The sequence below is a fragment of the Emydura macquarii genome, unplaced genomic scaffold, assembly GCF_026122565.2.
Source record: "Emydura macquarii macquarii isolate MOO-44397 ecotype Brisbane River unplaced genomic scaffold, CSIRO-AGI_Emac_v2 contig_968, whole genome shotgun sequence".
Lineage (NCBI taxonomy): Eukaryota > Metazoa > Chordata > Testudines > Chelidae > Emydura > Emydura macquarii.
Window position 1 is genome coordinate 3,640,625 of NW_027131105.1, and position 16,648 is coordinate 3,657,272.

Below are 16,648 nucleotides of genomic sequence, written 5' to 3' on the forward strand. Positions count from 1 at the left end.
TGCATGTTCTCCAAGCAAAGTATTGTATGTCTAGTGCAAAAAACCCAAAAGAACTGCTTTCCTCAAAATTTAGTTTTTTCTACAAGAATTTCTCATTTTTAATCTTGCAAGATTGACAGAAATAATGCTCCTTTTTCTGGACATTTCTTGTAAGTTTGTTTTAATTTTTTTTTTTTGTTGAGAGGATGCAAGTTGTTACATAAAAGCTACAACTGCCTCATGAGCAAATAATATGCATCAGTCACAGTGTCTCTGCTGCTTGATAACATGCCAGAGAGCCATAGTGATGAGGTGAAGGAATTATGTTGGGTTCTGTTGTTATGAACATTTCCACTGGAAATTAGGGCTGCTGTCTGCATTAGACATTGGGACACTGATTAGTTGTGGTTTTTTGATGTAACGGGAAAAGAGAATGGTATGTAACTATTTTTCATAGTGAGCTCTCCTCCACTGAACTCTTAATGGTTCTAGGTTTAAATTACACCAAGGTTTCTAATGTGAATTGTAAGCAGATCAATGTACCAATTACTTCTGCTTTAAAAATCTATTAAGTATTTAATATGTTTAAGGCACAAATAGCATTTTAAATAACACAGGGAACTATTAATATTGGCCTTGATCTTGGTAGGTGATCAGCAACCTCAGTTCTCACTAAGGTAAACTGGAATTGGAAGTGCTTAACAGCATCTTTTAGGATTGGGTCCATTCTGCATTTTAAGACCCCAATCCTGAAACATCTATACCCATGGGCTACTCATGGTAGTAAAGTTAAGCATTCACATAAATGTATGTAGGGTCGGAGCCTTAAAGAGCAGATATTTCATAGAAAACTTTAAAGAACATTGTCTTAAGATACAACCCGTCTTTGTCTCCCTCTCAAATTATTACTCTGGATGTTTGTCTGAAAAGAACATTTCTTGTGTTTGAAGAGATCAATTAGTGCTTCCCTGCCTGAAGTTAAAGTTTTAGATTGCTAGACATCATCTTTTCCAGAATGGCTTCACTAAATATCCCAAACAAGGTTAGGATTCCATGAGGTGGAGTAAATAAAACCTTAAAGATCCAGCTTTAACACAAACATCCCTGGTGGTTTGAAAAAGAATTGCGGGGAAAGGATTACAGAAAATTATAGGCTTCAGCAAAATTGTGTCTCAAAGTATGTGAAACTGAAAAAAACATTGAAGTGCTAGTGGATTTAAAATAAAACAACCTTAGACAGTGGAACAGGAACTAGTTCTAAGAAAGCAGAGAACTATTTATCAAGCAATATACATGTGCTTGGAGACTGTCTTCCGTGTGTACATACAAATCGAAGACAGTCTCCCTCGTGCAGAGCTGATATTTGGCTTCAACCAACTAAGCATAGTTTTGCTAATACGTTATCAAAGTAACTTCTCAAATGAGCTGTTTCAGGAAGAAAAAGGGTTCAATAACAAATATTAAACAACCCTCCATTTACCCTTCTCCCATTATTGCACACCTCACACCCACCTCTCCAGCTCCTTACTCTCAGTCAGCACTGAAGATATAGGCACCGAAAAATCAGAGTTCTGTATGAAGACATGATGTTACCTTCAGTGAGGTAGGTCTCCATATAAAATAGCAAAAAGGTTATTTGAAAAGTATCTGCCAACAAAATATGGGTCAGATTTTTAATCCCAGAAGAACTATTTTAAACAAAACATACCCAGACATTTCATCAGTAGAATGGCTTCCAGCTCAAAGCCTTGCATAAGGAGCCTCCAAGAATAGAAAAATCTCTAACAAAATCATGCTGCAGTACTGACTGAGGGTTTAAAAAACTCTGTAAAGGCAGGAGCAGAGCCTACTATTTTCCAGTTACTGTACCAAATGCTAGTGTGGTAAGCCTAATTAACCCACCACATTCCCCATTTAAAGCTTCTTTAACCCTGTATCTTCCAGACAGGATAAAATCTGCAGCAGTCGTTTGCCAGCAGCACAAAGAGTGGTTCCTTTGACCTTGGGAACCCCCAGGATGTCAGCAGTTCTGGACACAGTGGGTTGTTTTGTGGATAAGCTGCTGAGGAACTGAGGTTTCCAGAGTCCATGGCTCAAAGACAGCAGGATGGACTGCCCTGGAGGTGGGGACTGGCCTTTCCCATTTTGCAGAAAATTTTTTGGTATTCATTCTGAATCGGAAATAAACCAAACTTTGAAAATATTGCAGTCCTCCACGAAATGGTCTTACCTTACTCCCATAGTTCTAGGTACAACACACTGAACAGTGGATTACACCTGCTCTGTAACTGATCAACGGACTTTCTCCCCTGTGCATCTGCTATCTGCCCCCACCCTGCAGTGCAGAGAGCGACAGAATGCTTAGACGAGCTTTGGAAACGGGGCTTGAACTGTTTTCATCTAGTCTCAGCAATTTCTGAAAAAAGTAGGGAATCAATGTCGTTCTTTACAACCTGAGTGCTACACAATAAGGAAAAAGAGAGAGAGCCTGCCCAAGGTTTGCATCTAACAGTCCACTGTGGTTTGCTTTTCACTCAACACCCCTGTCCCTAAATTCCTGTTTAAGATCTTTGACGACATAATCAGAGGCAATGCATGGGGGAGGAAGTGTGTCGGTGGGTGGGTGGGTCATGTGCCCCTCCAGATTTGCTGCTTTGCATGAGCACAATCAATATGAGCTAATTTAGCATGCTCATAACACTCCTGAAGCCAACTGCCCTTGCTCTGTTTCCCCCCCCCCTCGACTATTAGGAGGCAAGGATCATCTCTGATTATAATCCACTATGGAATTTTCTGTCATTTACTATTACCCATGAAGGGGCTACCAAAACACCAGGGTTCATCCTTGGCCTCATTGAAGATAATGGTAAAATTCCTACTGACTTCAATGGGACCAGGAGTTCATGCTGCAGGTCTGTACAGATGAAGGCTTTGGTCACTACCTATCTGAACTAGATGAAAATTGGTGAACTGTAGATTGGTTCTTTCATCTACTTAACTATTCTGTAAATTGCAGCGTGATTGTTAAGTAGGGTGTCTTGTCACAAGCATACTACATCAGTGCTTCATGATCTGCTTTGTCTATTTGTGATCCCCCTAGAGCCTCAGGGTTGGTATTTTTGACCTATCAAGTCCTGAATGGTTTGGGGATGGATTTTTTTTTTAGTGTCAACTGTTGAATTTTAGCCTTTGTTAAGCAGAGGGATAAATTGCTACTTTGTGTATTATTTGGGGCTTAAAGCTGTTACGTGCGCCTAGCACTTGTGCTGTGGATCTATTTGTATATAATGCAATGCTACATCTGATGTCCACTGGGATTGGAACTGTGGCCAAGTACAACCATCATACTGGCACCTTTGTGGGAAGCGAGCATATGTAGCTGAGGCCAGAACTTGTCCACATGTTGTGTGGTTTTTTTGTTTTTTTTAATCAGTCCAACTGATTAAATTTATATTTTGAAATGGAGAGTAATAGAAAACTTTTTACTTGACCTGACATTTTAATTACTTTCCCTGTTAATTTAAGGAACCAGTTTCCAGTGAAATATGTCAGCATGAGGCAATATGACAGTGTCTCAAGAGATTGTATTAGGGAATTATTTAACAACTAGGACATTCATGTTTTTAAAATTAAACTTCCTAAAATTAAAGTGTAGATTGGCACAAAGATAATACGAGTTTTGACAATAACTGTACCAAGCGTTCAGTTTTAATGTAAACTGTTACAACAGAAAAAGAGAGTATAATTATGCATCAGTTCAACTATCCTGGAAAATATTTGCATTTCAGATACCAGAAACGGGGGCCTGTAAACAGTTTACTCCTGAAGGATACTGTATTTCAGTAAAGAAATTGTTATCCCTAAATGCAAAACTTTATGCATTTAATGCTCAGTCCTGGTTCCACAAAAGTTAATGGAAAGACTTAGTGGATGTGTGATCAGATACTCAGGAGGGGGATTGGGCCCATTGGATAGGGCACTGGATTGGAACGCAAAGACTTATTTCTATTCCCCTGTTCTACCATTGATTTGTTGGGTGGCCTCTTGGGGAAAGTCACTTAACCTATTTGTGCCTCAGGTTCCTTGTCTGGCATTTGTCTGGCTCTGTAATGAGCTCTGATACCTGGGGATGAAAAGTTCTGCAAGCTAGATGCTAATAATTACTATCTTCAAATGTTTTGAATCCATATTTATTAGACCACCATATGGTGATAGTTAAAGCTGCTCATTTGCATTTGACAGAGTAGGTACAATTGGGCCTGTGCACCTTTTGATGGGGTACTGTTGCTAGATAGCAGTAAAGTATGTGTATAAATGATATCCAAAGCCTATACCCTTAATAGTATCACTATTGGTTACTTGTACTAATAGCTGAAACATCCGTGCAACAGCATGGGCTAATTTGCAGTTATGTTTATAAAAAACATAAAGGAAAAAATGGTGAGAACTTAAAAATTGGACAGGAACAGACAACGAAAGCCAGGGATGATTTGTGTTTAGAATGTTGGTAGGTTCAAAGAGCTCTCAGCCTGCTTGCAACTGTTCCCATCACGTCACCCTGACTCAACCCCAAACACACTGAAGCCTAGAATGTCAGTTACCTTGAGTCGTTGTGTTGATTTTGTGTATGGGTTGCATTGATTTGTGTGGGTGGCAAGTGAGGGGGGTGTGCTTGAGATTGTTGGTGTTTATTTTGTGTGGCGAGGGGGTGTGTGTGTTGAGCCAAGTAATCCACAATCAGTGCAGCCTCCCTCCAATGAAATTGTTGCATGCAAATTAGCTGAAGAGTAAGGTTGGTGGCTACCTCTGATATCACAATGGTTTAGGATTCTTCTCCTGAGATGGATACATGCTTGACTGTAGATGTATACTGCATGGGTGTAATTCATAGTCAAAATGACTGAACTTAAAAAATAGAATGGTAACAGATTGTGAAACCTCATGATGATTCAGCGTGGTGGTATTCTGAACAAAAAGCGTACTGACTCAACCACGTTTGTAGCTGTTTCCACTGCTTCACACTAACTCAGAGATTCTAGACTTCAGAGTGAGACACAGACAGGTGTCAGTCCTGGAACCTTATTATATACTTGTAGCCCTTAAGAGCCCCAATCATGAACCAGGTCTCCATTGTGCTAGGTGTACAAACACAGATTTGAAACAGTTTATTTCCTCTATTTTGAGGTTTTACAGATTAGTGAACTCCCTTGACCAACCCTAACTGTCTTTAAACAATTTGTGTGTATGAGAGAGCGCATATAGTACAAAAACTACACACAAATGTGGCAGTAACTTTTGTACAGTGCTACTGTTAAAGTTCTATATGAACGTCTGTATTGTGCATATATGTATAAAGTTATAAAAATATAATTAACAAATGGAAACCATTTACTGCAGTTTGAAATAATAAAATACAATAGTATAATATCCTTTTAAAGATGGTAAGTGAATAATATGGAAGTGGCATTGTCTCAGCCAGTCAGGATACTGTAGATATATGTACAATAGAATGATGTTTGCAAAATTGACAATCTTATGAATGACCAGATGTATGAAAAGGAAAAATAAGGTGCATAATGGGAGTGATGTCAGTGAAGAATAAGTCAATATCTCTTCATGTTCCAATGACTTTCATGCATTGGAAATTGCTTTGCTGTAGTTTGAACAACCAGAAGGAAGTGATGCAGTGCACCATACTACAACTTAGGCGCAGTGCCTGCCATAATTTTGAACTGCTTATTTTAGGGGTAAGATGATGGAAAGTACATTTTTGTATAAGTTTGAAACTCCTCCCTGTTAACTCCATGATAACAACATCCTGGGCTAATATAAATAGCTCCATGTTAATCTAGGATACACTTATTGCTTCATAATCAGGAGTCAAGTTACCTAATAAGTCCATTTGTATTCTATGCCCCCTGCAACAGGGTAGGGGTGGGAGGAAAAACAGGCAGGCCTCCCATCTGCACCAGCAGTGGACATGCAGGGAGGCCATGTAGGTGTATAAAGGTGAGCAATACTTGCCCTTATGCCCCTGAACTGCCATGTAAACAGGGGCCGCAGTCTGGCCTGTTTGACTGGATCACGTGTGACATAAAAATAGGAGGAGTAAACAAATAGCTTTGGCACAGATCTACCCCTGTGGAAAAACCTACTGGAGGAGATAGGAGGCAGGAAATCAGTTTTGTCCTTCCTCTCCTGCCCCTATGACCGATAGTGCTGTCAAGATGAGCATATGATCATCATCCTTTAAATCCATTTTATTTTCATATAGATTGATCTAGACTCCCACTGACTGGGTGTTGTACTGGGTCCATAGTGATACACAGCACTTTTAAAGAGGTCTTTGATAAAGGTGCTGAAATTTAGATGCTGCAGATAGACTACAACAATTTGGGGTGCAATATAACAATTGTGCAAAGCCTTTTAAAAGAGGCTATTCCCTAAATGTTGAAATACTTTATTAGAAGGCACAGCTATAATTTGGTCTGCTTTGGGATCTTAAAGGTTTGTCCAGTACAGGCTTACTTTGAAAACACTATCACTGTCAGTGTGTGTCAGTGTGTGTGTCAATGTTTACTAATCTGTGGCTGTATCTGAGCATAAACCAGAATGCAAAACTCTTTAGCTGGTGTTACTTTTACTCCTGGGGGAATTCTGCACCAAAAATTTCTGCACACAGTATTTTAAAATTCTGCATATTTTATTTGTCAAAACAACACAATATCATCATGCCAGTTGCAATTATTTTGGTTAATTATTTCAAAATACCTGTCAGCAAGCACCATGCAGATTGACAACAAGATTCATGAAATGTTTTTTGACAATTAGATTCCTTATTAGGCATAGTAATACAGAACTTTGTGTAATAGATTTCTGTATTGTAGTTTTAAATGAATTTCCTGCACCCCACAGAAGCAATGCAAAGGCTTGGGGGAGTCAGGGGTAATACAAGTAATTGCTGGGTAGGAGCCCGGGCGTGAACCTAGAGGGTTGTTGTATGGGGTGGGAGAAGTATGGAACAGGGTGGAGTTTTCTGGGATGGGAGGGGGATTGTTGGAGTTGGGGAGCCTCCCCCATGCTAACCTAGCCTCCCCCATTTAGTCAGGGACATCTGCCCTCATGCGTGTCCCTGCACCCCCACTCCTGTTCAGTTCCTGGGTCAGTGCTGTCACCCCACTAGCTTCTGTCCCCACTCATTCTGTGCTTTCTCACCTGGCCCCGCAGGCAAGGTGCTATGGGGAAGGCAGCTATTGCCCTCTCTCCCTGGCTGGCTGCTACTGCCTTGAGCTGGTTGCCCTCTCTGGTGACACAGTATCCCCTGGTGGGCAAAAAGTGTAATTGCAGTGCCACCCATCAGAATCTATTTTCTGGGGGGAGGGGGAAGAGGAATCTGCAGGGGACGTGAATTTTGCATGTGTAAGGTGGCACAGAATTCCCACAGGAATAAGTAACTTTGTGGCAAGTACAATTTACGTTCAGCATAATCAGTTAATGGATAGATAGCAGGATTAAAGGATATTTGACCCAGTACTGTTATCTGACAAAAGACTTGGGCACTAACATTCTTCCAGAAAAGATCTGTTTTACTGGCTTACATCTATTGATGAAGGCTTCCCCAGTTCTGAGTGAAGACCATGGCAAAACTCCCACTGACTTCAGTGAGGCCAAGAACTCACTCCTATCCTTTTGCTTTATTATACATTAAGAAATTACTAACCAGCACAGTTGTCTGTAACTGAGTTTCTCCTTGAACTTAAAATATGAGCTCTGAAATGACTCTAAACTTTGCTGTCCAGTAGTTAATGTGTTGATTTTTAAGAGGAAAGGATTTTTTTTCTTCCTTGATTCCTTTCTTCAAGGGTGAAAATTGCCCCCATTCAAGGCCTATGTACCATTTAAAGCCTCAAAATAGGCCTTGTACTGACATCCTTGAACTTCACCCCAAATGAATGCCCTCAAGGATGCTAGATGTATAAGATGCACCATTTTATGGATCAAAAGTCCATCATGCCAGACCCATCCTAAGAATGAGGCTTTTAATATAATAATAATCACACTTACACAGTATCTTTATCCTGAAGGATTCAAAATGCGTTGTAGGTTACCTATATAGATCTAAGTTCTCTGTTTGGGGTGAAACATTTAACAGCACATAGTACTGCAAAACAGCAGTTTAGGACAGGAAGCAAAGTAGAATATTCAATCCAGTTGAGTCTATAGGGGAAGTTTAGGTAGGTAGTATATAATACATAAGTCAAGACCTCACTATGTTATCTCAAGATCAGTTTTTCAATAAACTCACGAAATGATAAACAACATTTAAGAGGTAAAGAGGTCTTTTACTTTGAAGCAGGAAATATTCACCATAAAAGGATAAGAGGTAGGAGCTTATACAAATAAGAAATCCATGACATATGCACTCTGTGGAGACATTTGCACACTTTTCAGATGATGGCATAGCTTGATTACAGATAAGAAAAGATAATGTTAGATTGTTATAAGGATATGCGCAGACAGCTTACCCAGGACCATACCTGGGGTGATGTGGATGAATGGTAGCTCCCAGTCACTCGTTTTCTAGTAAGAGAAATGCAGATCCCCCCCCCCCCATGTTTTCTCTCAGTAGCTGCAATATACAGGGTGCGTCCTTTCCTAGAGAAGGAACAACTTATGAACTGATTCCTATCCTCTTTTTAGTTTCTTCAGTGCATCTTTTAGGAGTTGGAAGCAAGAATCATGTTGGGGGTTGGACTAGATGACCTCCTGAGGTCCCTTCCAACCCTAATATTCTATGATTCTGTTTATAGGTGAATTACACTTTCAGTAAATGAGAATTGCATTGTCCCTGGTAGCATGGGAGACATAGGTTGTAGGCTCAATAAACAGTGAAGAAAGGAAGAACAGAGAGACCTCGTGTCCTCTGTAAATATATTAAGAAAAGACTTGAAGACCCATACTTAAGAGCATTTTATATGACCACCAAGGTTCCAAAACCAGTCATATGAAATAGTTCTTCCTTCAAAAATTCCACTTCTAAGTATGAGATTAATCCATAACTACCTACATGGCGAGCAGATGTTAATAATGGGCTGTTCTCCCTAGCAGAGAAAGGTAGAATATGATGCAATGGCTGGAAGTTGAAGCTAGACAAATTCAGAGTGGAGCAGAAAAATCGAGCACCGTCCATGTCATGTTGTTCCAGTGTTCGTTTACTCTCTATCACTGATCATTTTTAAATTGATTGTTTTCTGAAAACAATGCCCTAGGAATTATTTTGCAGAAGTTCTCTGGCCTGTCTTTATACAAGAGATCAGACTCAATTATCACAACAGTTTCTTCTGGCCTTGGACACTCTGAATCTCTGAAAATGCCTTTTGGTTACATCCTGTCAGCCCCTTCCACCTCTCCAAACTGTTTTCCCTTTTTCTTGTGTGCATCTTCTTCCCAGCTCCTCTGTACAATAGTTTTACTTCCTCCTTCTGGAAAAAATATAAAACTACAGTACTACCAAAACAACTCCCCTAGAAACAAACACACGCTAGAATTAGAGCAAGGAAGCCAATTCAAATTTAGCAGTGTCTCACTCCTCAATGGGAGGAGGCAATGCTGTCTTCCTTGCAATACTGTGTTCCTAATGCCACATGGTGGTAGGGTGCAAAGGCCTACACTGTAGCATTTTACGCCTGACCCTCCCAACTACATGACCTAAAACGATGTTCGACATCCACTAGCAGCACTGGGGTTTCTGCTGGCTACAGAGAAAACTCTGCCAAAAATATTGCCCTAAGGTAAGAATGCCAAAGTCTCTGCTTTTGGGTAGTTGACAGTGTTTAAATGTAAAATTGAGCCGTGCTTTGTAAACCTCAACAGTGTGTGTGGTGGTCAGATTTAATCCAAAGGAAATTTCTCCATTGACTACAATGGGAATTGAAGCAGGGCCTTTGGTTGGCAGTGATTGAAGGCACTCTGTCTCTTTCAGCCTCATGCATTGCCACATGCCCTCTTGTGGCTTATTACTGTATTGTTTACCATTTGCAGGGGACCCTACCAGACGTTTATTCTATTCCTATCCTGTGGTGGAAAAGGATACTTGGACTTACTGTGGCAAGAAAGAATTGCCCATTATTTCTAGCTGCTCCTGCGTTCTGGGGGAGAAACTTAGGAATGTACAATAAGAGCACGTGAAAACTCAACTATATTTGCTTAAAATAGCCTGGCATTCCAAGCAGCCAAGACAAGAGTCCCCTGGTAGTTGGTATGCCATGTACCTCTGGCTGATGGGTTAGAGCCCTGCAAATCTGCAGATGTCTGCTTTATATCCATGCACCAAGTTTTGCAGACCAGATGTGGATACAAATTTTGTATCCACTCAGGATTCTACTGATGGGTAGTGATCCCCTCAGAAATCTAGATGTCCCTGCTAATTGATACAAGGAGGAAAAGACTAAATCCTAGCTTCCCCTTAATCTCTGGCTGTATTGAGAACTCTGCTTCAGGTAGAAAGAAAATGTAATAACCAGTGATAAAGTAGACTTAATGGAATTCAGTAATGCTCATTAAAAATATGAAAATTCCTTCATTTGCTTTATCACTGGCTGCTAATCTCACTTTTCCCCTAAAGTCGCCTGTAGTGTTAATTTTTAATTTGGAACACAACTTTCTTGAAAGATTAGTCTTCAGGGGAAGTCTTAGTTTTAATTGAAAACCTATGATAAAAGTAAAGCTTTGGATTTTTTTCCTCCTCATCTGCCCGCCCACCCCCATTCGATCACCTTTCTGCAGAGATTTGGTGGTCCATATTTTTAGCAGTCAATATTCTTTATTTGGATAAGGCTTGATTTTTTTTTTTCCCCTCCCTCCCCAAAGAAAATGGGTAAAATGCCTGATTTCTAGAAAATGTGGGATGATCAGTCTGCTTCTTATGTGGACTATGAAAGTTAATGCTTAGTGTACAAATGTATCATCATGCATGTATTTAAAAGGAAATGTGTAATTCCAGGCATTTATGCATATGGCCATTGGGAATGGCCTTTATCCTTTAACAAAGCTCCCAAAAAGTAATTGAGTTTATGCATGACATTTTGTATAGGGCTGAAGGGTGGGATTTTCATAATTACTCAGTATTGGTGTAATTCTGCTCCCTTTGGGGGTGTGTACCCATGTACAAGGTCGAGCTCACATGAGCACAAGCCAGGCAAACCCATCCTGAAAGTCTACATTTGCTTTGCGTGTCACGAGTAGAACTCTGTATGCCCATGTCCACACTGCTGCTCTGGGTACATAAGTTTAATGCTACTATTTCAGGGGTTGTATCCCTGGGTTCTTTGCGTCACACTCTAGGAACTGGTTTGTTGTGTTGCTGTTCCTGTTGTTCCCCCCCCCCCCCCCCCCCCCCAGAAGAGCTCAGGAAGCTTTTTCCCCACCTTCATGCATTACTGATGACACTTCTGAATCAAGTTGCTCCTCACTTTTTTGTCTGTTCAGAACGGAGCTGAAGTCATGGATCCATTGGGGGGTCCTGCTGCTCCTTTTAGGTGAAATGTTTATGCATTGGAATAGGCACTTGCCCAGATGCTGGATGGCAATTTTGGGAGCATTATCTGAGATGTTGAAGACAGCAAGATTTGGAGGGACGAGGACAACTCATTCATGGCAGACTGGACAGATGCATTGAAACCTATGCTGCTGCTATGGAATCTCCTTTGGTTTAGTCTCACTTTTTCATGCAGGAGAACTAGCAAGATGTGGTGAGATTACATCATTCTGTAGAGTTGGGACAACTAGCAATGGCTCCAGAACTTCCACATGAGGAAACAGACCTTCCTGGAGCTGTGTGGAGGAGTTTGCCCCCAACTCTCTGGTGCCAGAACACTCAATACAGGGAAGTCTTATTGGTATAGCAGCCAGTTGCTATTGCTCTGTGGAAGCTGGGTATCTCAGACAGCTATGGGTCTGTAGCAAATCACTTTGGTGTTGGCAAGTTGAATGTTGGAGTTGCAATAGTGGAGGGAAATGTGCTTGAAATAATAGCTGGCTGAGGACAGAATTCCCAAAATGTGCCTGAGCCATTGACGGCACTCCTCTATCCATTATTTGCCTGCCAGAAGAGGCAAGTAAATGTGTGAACTGCCAAGGATGCCATTCACTCATTCTTTGGGGCTAGGTCGACCACAAAGACAGGTTCTTAAATACTAGTATTGGAAGTACAGGAAAGATTCAGGATGCCCGGGTGCTGAGGCAATCAGGCTTGTATTTGAAGGGGGAAGCAGGAACCTTATTCCAAACTCACGATATTGTTATGAATAGTGTATCTGTGCCAGCAATTTCGGGGGATCCCACATGCCTAATCCTGTCATGGCTCAGGAAACTGTGCCCTGATGTCAGGGGTCTTGGAAAAAAATAGTTCAGTTTTAAGCTCAGCAGCTATAGGATGATGGTGGAGTGCACTTACAGTAGCCTCCAGTCTCCATGGCACTGACTACAAATCCTCCTGGAAGTCTGTGTTCCCAACACTATGCATTTGATTGGCACCTGCTGCTTAATGCACATAATCTGTGAGGCTAAAGGTGGGTATTTCTGCATGAAATGAATTCAGGACCTTGCATGCTTTCATGCTGGTGCTGAGTCCAGTCGGGCACAGGAAAATAATGGATGCTTTGCATGCACACCCTGGCTGCACAGGGAGAAAGTGGATGACTGAGTTTTGCTATTGCTGGGGGGGCGCTCCTTTTTTAATATAATATATAAATATATATATATATATAAATATAAAAAATATATAAAAATATCTTTTTTGCAAATCTGCTTTTACTTTAAAGGAAGGTACATGCCAAAACTGGGATGGGGCACAAGTGCTTCTTACTCTTTTGGTTTTATCTGCTTTGTACTTACTCAAATTTTCACTTTTATACTTTGTACACCTGTACAAAACCCATCTAAACAGATTTCCTGGGTAGGTTTATGTATTGCCTCGGATGTTGAAGATTCTGCCAAGGCAATGCAAGAGAGCGTTCTATTTTGGCCTATGCGAAAAACTTGAAGCTGTCCCTCATCACATTATGCATGAGCAAAATGCCACACTGTCACTTTAAACATTTCAGGAATTCTATTGTTTCCATTCAGTCCCCGGGTTCTCAAAGGCTGTTGCTGTGTATGGGGAAGGACCAAATATACAGAATGGGGAGAGATGTGTAATAATCTTTTATGCACAACATTAAAATTTGTATATGGCATTTAGTGGGGAGGAGTGGGATGAGAAAATGCCTCTGGGGGGCTATGTTACCAGTTCGACTTTATTTCTTTAAGGCTGGACAATCTACTGTAGATACTTGAATGGAAAAAATGTGGCTTTTTATTATAGTGTTAGGATTCATCAGTCTATGCCAAGGAGAATTTTAGGTGAAGGGCCACTACTACCCACCACATCAGCTCACCAAATCTCTCCATTCACTATTCAACTGGTGTTACCAGGTTTGCATTCCCCAGTGAACCGGCAAGGCCATCCAGATTTCATGCTGCATGAAAAATTTCTAAACTAAGATTCCAGAACTAGGAGATAAATGAGGAGGGAAATCAACCAAAGCTTGACCTAAGATAAAGAGCACTGATCCAAGTGACGATGGCCCCCTAGACATCTGTCTGCTTGCTGCCATAAAATGGAGAGAGACCGAAGGTCATTGATTCCAGTTCACTGAAGACTGGCCTCTAGCTGCACAAGCCTCACTGCCTCTACTCACGTCCTTCATAAATGGGGATTACAATAGTGAAGTTAGCTTTTTGGATTTTTTTCCAGTCAGTGTCCATATTGGATTGGACATGGCAGAGACTGGCTGGAGGAGAGGATGGGCCTTCCACAGGGTGTGGCATCTATACTATACGTTATATACCACATATAGCTCTGTGTGTATTAATGAGAAACTATTTGGCCATAACTTCCAATGGCTTTTTTAATTATTTACATTAAAGCTTTGCCAGGAACTAAAGAGTGTGTGTGCATAGCACACTTTACTAGCTGGGTTTTTTTATTCTTGTTCAGGCACCACTTGCTCTTCAGAACCTGGAGTATAAATGGAGAACCGCTTCCTGGATCTTCAGTCCGATCTTCATTGTTCCCAGATGCAGCATCACCCTCCGTCCTGTCTGACGATGAGCCCACCAAGGTTCAGCAAGACACAGGGTGACACTAGACTCAGTGCTGGGGGCCTATGAGACAGTCGGGTCCCATTCAGAGTAAAAAAGGCACGTAGCGGGAACATTCCCTGCCTGCCGATTCAAACTCTGGACCTTCCTGTATTACTGCTTTAGGTGCTTCATTCTTTTTCCACACTGAACAGCAAGAGATACCAATGCCCAGCTCCACCAGCCTTCTGGAAATAGGAGCATGTAGGTGAATGTTCTTGCTCCTCAGAGTAAAATCATGCTGCCAGCTATATTCTTGCCATATATAATAATTACAATTCTGGAGTCCTCCTCTAGCCTGCTTGCTGACCTGCGGACACTATTTCTGTAATGAGCTTTGAAGACAGCTGGATGCTACTTCCAATGCATACAGAAGCCGACAGATAATGGTGCAGGGAGTTGTGGGAATGGAGGACTATTCGGACTTGAGTCCTGGTACCCACCCCTTTACCACTCTGCATAGTTGGGCAGGTATGAGAGCAGGCAATAGCCCACCCGAGCACTTACCCAACACCCCTCAGCTGAGCTAGCTAACCTGGGATGAACTTGCCCTGAGAGGCATGTTTCAGGGGTTTGAGTGCCAACAAAAGGGGGGGTTGGACACTTCTGTCTGCGGGGCTGTGTGTAGAGGCAGCACGGTAGGCCCATCCACTAAAGTCTAATGGCAGAAACTCATTGACTTCAACAGGAGCAGAGCGAGGCCGGTGCTGAGTGCTCGTGATAAGTCTGGTTAAACGCGCACACAATGAAAGCAGTTTTCCAATAATAGGATACCTCAAAAAAAAAAAAAAAAAAAATCTGACTTTCAGCCTGTATCCTGAGAGAGATTGAGGGGAAAGAACAACGGTGTGTGATTGGGTTTGGAGAGATGTAAAGAAGAAAACGAGGGCGAGGAGACTGAGGAAAGGAAAAACGAAGAAAAGGGAGGTGATGTGGGAAGTGTTGCAGAGGGAATATATGAGTTATGGAAGGGGAGGAAAAAGTGGACGGGTGGGTGGATGTATTTGTGTCTTGTGGTATGAGTTTGCATAACACTTCAGCAAACCTGTCCATTATTATGCCTGAACTGCAGCTGCCTGAGGACAATGAAGCTTTATTTTGTGAATCATTCACCATACCCTTCATTTTGCAATGCAGTTTGCACGATCTCTGGAGGGGAATGTGAGCAAAATTGAAAAGGGGACCATTCCTCTTCCGCTGCTTTGAAGTGTCAATCCCAAACCCTGCTGTCCTCACTGGTGACTGCCCCTCTTCTCAAACACTGTCTCTTCTGCCTGCTCTCTCCTCCTCTAGACCTGTTGGCTGCTTCCCTTCCTGTGCTGCCTCTGATGTTTGTCCCACACTCCAGTCTCTGGGGAGTTGTTGTACTCCGTGTTTTACTGACACAGCAGGGTGCATTGGGGCTGCTGTGGGAGTTGTGGATGGAAACAGGTAGGTGGGTGGGAGAGGTGGTTTCTCAAGAGCCACTGCCCTTTCTTTGCTACACGGTTACAATGCTAGGGTGTAGAAGGCAAGGATTATGGCAGCTTTCCCTGCTCCCCTGGTGGTCCCTTTCTTCCCATTCATTGTTGCAGGCTGTGCATCTTCTTTGCCTCCTGCTTTGCTCTTGCCTTCTCTTCTTCACAGCTGGACCAGAGGCTGGAGGAAGGGTGTCTCTTCCTTCCCCTTCAGCTTCTTCCTGACCTCAGTGTGCTGCAGGGTTATGAGTATGAGTAGGAGCGATGTTAAAATGCTTTACAAAGTTTAGTGACACAGCTACGAAGTTGAAGTAAAAGACAAGGGGGGAGTGTCAGCGAGAACAAGCCTGCAGCATCAGAGGTATTGGAGAAATGAGGTGGGGGGACACCACCAATACATTCAACACCCAGCATTGGCCCCCTAGAGTTGGTGACTGGCAGCTCCAACCCCCAAAAGACAGCTAGAGAGTTTCAACTTCTATTCTTCCCCGTGCCCTTTTGCCTTACTCAAGCCACACCTACCTGCAACTCCCTCTAGTGGGGGTGGGGAAGCCCATAATTTGGATGGGCAAAGGAGAGGATATGTTTTCAGCTGGGGCATTTGAACATAGCTGGAAAGTTGAATAGGCTGAGAGAGACCATTTGGAACAGCCTTCTGATGTGAGCTGAGGAGAAGATACCTGGATGAGAAGGTCAGGGGAGAAAGAAAAGGCAGAGTTCAACCGAAAGAGTGATGAGGGGAGCATAGAGAGAAATGGTGCATGAGTCAGGCTGGAGCCAGTTGGTGCAGAGTTTTAGAAACAAGGAGGCCTGGTTGAAACTGGAGAGTTTGATGGAAAGTCTAACAGGCACCCATATAATAAATTTGCAGATGTGAGTGCAATGCATCTAATGTTTTATGGTGTTACCGGGTTGCCCTCGCTGGCCCCGTTGCTGGGGTCCTCCCTTGGGCTCTGTCTCCGGGGGAGGCCACAGTGCCTTCCTATACCAGGGGAAACTGTTCGCTTTCGGCAAGCAAGCAGTCGATTACT

The 16,648-nt window shown here is 42.2% G+C and overlaps 1 long non-coding RNA gene across 1 annotated transcript in view; it reads left to right on the plus strand.

The window, feature by feature from the left end:
• The window catches only part of LOC137150112 (uncharacterized), a 39,760-nt gene extending 23,542 nt beyond the window's left edge, over positions 1-16,218 (plus strand). Inside the window, exon 2 of the long non-coding RNA XR_010918916.1 lies at positions 14,018-16,218. This is a non-coding gene — a long non-coding RNA (uncharacterized lncRNA). The remainder of the gene's footprint in view (positions 1-14,017) is intronic.
• Positions 16,219-16,648: the final 430 nt, after the last annotated feature.